This window comes from Chiloscyllium plagiosum, unplaced genomic scaffold, assembly GCF_004010195.1.
Source record: "Chiloscyllium plagiosum isolate BGI_BamShark_2017 unplaced genomic scaffold, ASM401019v2 scaf_80655, whole genome shotgun sequence".
In the NCBI taxonomy this organism is placed as follows: Eukaryota; Metazoa; Chordata; class Chondrichthyes; order Orectolobiformes; family Hemiscylliidae; genus Chiloscyllium; species Chiloscyllium plagiosum.
This window is the reverse complement of record NW_025202162.1, coordinates 1-2,941: the sequence shown is the minus strand read 5'-3', so window position 1 is coordinate 2,941 and position 2,941 is coordinate 1. Positions and strand designations below refer to the sequence as shown.

At 44.6% G+C, this 2,941-nt stretch overlaps 1 pseudogene; it reads left to right on the top strand.

Moving 5' to 3' along the window:
- The first annotated feature begins 874 nt into the window (after positions 1-874).
- On the top strand, positions 875-2,935 carry LOC122546194 (annotated as a pseudogene).
- Positions 2,936-2,941: the final 6 nt, after the last annotated feature.

Here is a 2,941-nt window from a genome sequence, read left to right as displayed (position 1 = left end):
CTTGCTAACCAGTTTCACCTTGTCAACCTTGTCAAATGTCTTACTGAAGTCCATATAGATCACATCTATCCCTCTGCCCTCATCAATCTTCTTTGTAAGAAACTCAATGTCTTACTGAAGTCCATATAGATCACATCTATCCCTCTGCCCTCATCAATCTTCTTTGTTATTTCTTCAAGAAACTCAATCAAGTTTGTGAGACCTGATTTCCACACACAAAGCCATGTTGACTATCCCTAATCAGTCCTTGCCTTTCCAAATACATGTACATCCTGTCCCTCAGGATTCCCTCCAACAACTTGCCCACCACCGACGTCGGGCTCATTGGTCTATAGTTCCCTGGCTTGTCCTTATCACCCTTCTTAAACAGTGGCACCACATTAGCCAACCTCCAGTCTTCCGGCACCTCACCTGTGACTATCGATGATACAAATATCTCAGCAAAGGGCCCAGCAATCACTTCCCGAGCTTCCCACAGAGTTCTATATTGATTCCAGACATCAGGGGTTTCCAGACATGCAGAGAGATTGAGCAGTTTAGGCCCGTTCTCTCTGGAGTTTAGAAGAATGAGAGGCGATTTCACTCAGGTGTATAAGGGATTGACAAAGGGAATTGACAAAGTCACTGCAGAGAGAATATTTCCTCACATGGCTATCTAGAATATAAGGTGATACCTTTAGGATAAGGGGTAGCAGATTTAAAACTGAGGTAGGGAGGAATTACTTTGCTCAAAGGGTCAAGATTGTGTGGAATTCCCTCCTGCCAACTGCAGTGGATGCTGGGACGTTAGTAAATTTAAGGAGGAGACAGATAAATGTTTATTTATTATTGGGTTGTATGGTTATGGAGAGCAGGCAGGGAAGTGAAGTTGAGGCTGAGAATGAAATCAGCTGTGATCATTTAAAAGGTGGAGCAGATTCAAGGGGCTGAATGGCCTACGTGTGCTCCCAGTTCTTAAGGTCTTCACTCTCCCTGATACATTGTGGAGTCATAAATAAACTTTAATCCTTTTTTTCAGGGACAACTGAAGGAAACGACCATCCAAACACAGTGCTCAGCCCATCAGTATGGCAGGAACAGCAGGAGATTCCCTGGAACTGGCAAAAGCCAGCACCGAGGTTGTAACTGCAATGGTTGCAGTGAGAAATGCGATGTCAGCTGTTGAGAGTTTAGGAAAATTCGCCTCTGCTGCTGGAGCAGTAGGAGCTATCTTTGGGGTAGCAGCAGCAATTGTTAAACTTGCTATGGGTAATGTGGAGAGTGAGGAGCTGAGATATATGAAGGAGCAGTTCCAGATAGTCAAGAATAAGCTGGATGTCATTTCAGGTCAGATTCAGCAAGTGCTTCAGGCTATCGACCAAAGCACAGTCAATAATCAGTTCTTCCCCATTGAGGAGAATCTGAAAAACCAATTCAGGGAAGAAATAACTGTGAATGTGTAAGTTACATTCTCAATGGTTTATCAAAAAAATATGACTGGGTTAAATGGTCTGTACGGGTCTATAACCCTGTCAGTGGCTTCAACAATCACTGTGTCATTGGCCCCAATTATTTTCACTTTTTCAGACGCAATGGGGTTAATGCTGTTGTCTCCTATGCAATTGATCCAAAACCAATTAATGAAAGTTACATAAAGCATTTAATGGAGGGGAAAGATGGCTGGTCTGATGCAAAAAAGGTTGCTGAACATGTGGACAATAACCTTCCCTCTGGACATGTTGTACATGTAGTGAGACGCCGCAAGGGTCTGTGGTACCACAGTAACTTTCCTGCAAATTGTCATTTCTGGGAAAATTACTCTGGTGTCACCCTGTGTGTGCATTCCACATAAACATCCTCCTGAGTTTTCCAGTTCCTCCTCCCCTGAGTTGATGCTGCTGTGCTTCAGGGCATGAGGTTTTGATTTTTGGATACATTACTCTATTATTGATCATCATCTATTCCACAAGAAAGCAATGAAATCTTCAATCAAATCTCTGAAGTTTGATTACGTATTTGACCACTGATCTCTCCCTAACTATGATACACCCAACAGCAAGTTTATCCCTTTTGTGTAATTGGTAAAAAGCTATATTCATTTGATGATCTCTCCAAGATGGCGTTCCCTCCTCACTGTGATAATTGATTCTTTGATCAATATTGTGAAACCTCCTTTCTCTTCTATCCCCCTCTCTATCTCACCTGAATGCCCAATAATGTTAGGCTGCTAGTCATGTCTATCTTTCAGCCAAGTCTCAGTTACAGCTATGATATCATACTCCTGTACGGAGCATGCTCCTGTGTCTGTTCAGATCTAACCCATCCAACTTATACAGGGCCCACCGTCTCTAGAATTGAAAGCTTGGTTTCCTGCACCATCTCTCCAGTGACACATTGATCTACTCTACCCTTCCATTCTCATACTCTCTACTCCATGACACTAAGAAACATCCAGAGGTTGCTATCTTTAAAGGTCTGCCTTCCAATTTCTGACCTAACTCCCTAGGTCTGCTTGCAGGACCTCATTTCTCTTTCTCCCTCTGTCACTGGTCCCAACATGGACCATAGCTTCCAGCTATCCACTGTTCCCCGTCCCAGTGCCTTTCAGTAATTCCATGACACATCAGGCTCTGGCACCCAGGAGGCAACACATTGATACATCACAGCTTTCAAATGCCCTCACAAGTGACTCCCCGATCACTACCGTCCTTCCACACTTCTTCCTCCCTCACCCTCAACCTGAGTATCTGGAACACCCACAATGCCATGGCATTGGCTCTGGCTGGGCTCCACAAATGAGCCATCATTTTGGTTTGCAATTGACCTACATTTGGGGAATTCCCTCTTGACCTGCCTGGTCGGTCCCCTTCTTCTGTCTGGCAGTCGCCCATTCACCCTGTCCTGACATTTCCTTAAGCTGGGAGAGGTTGGGGGGGAGGGGTGAGGGAGGGTTGAGGAGGAG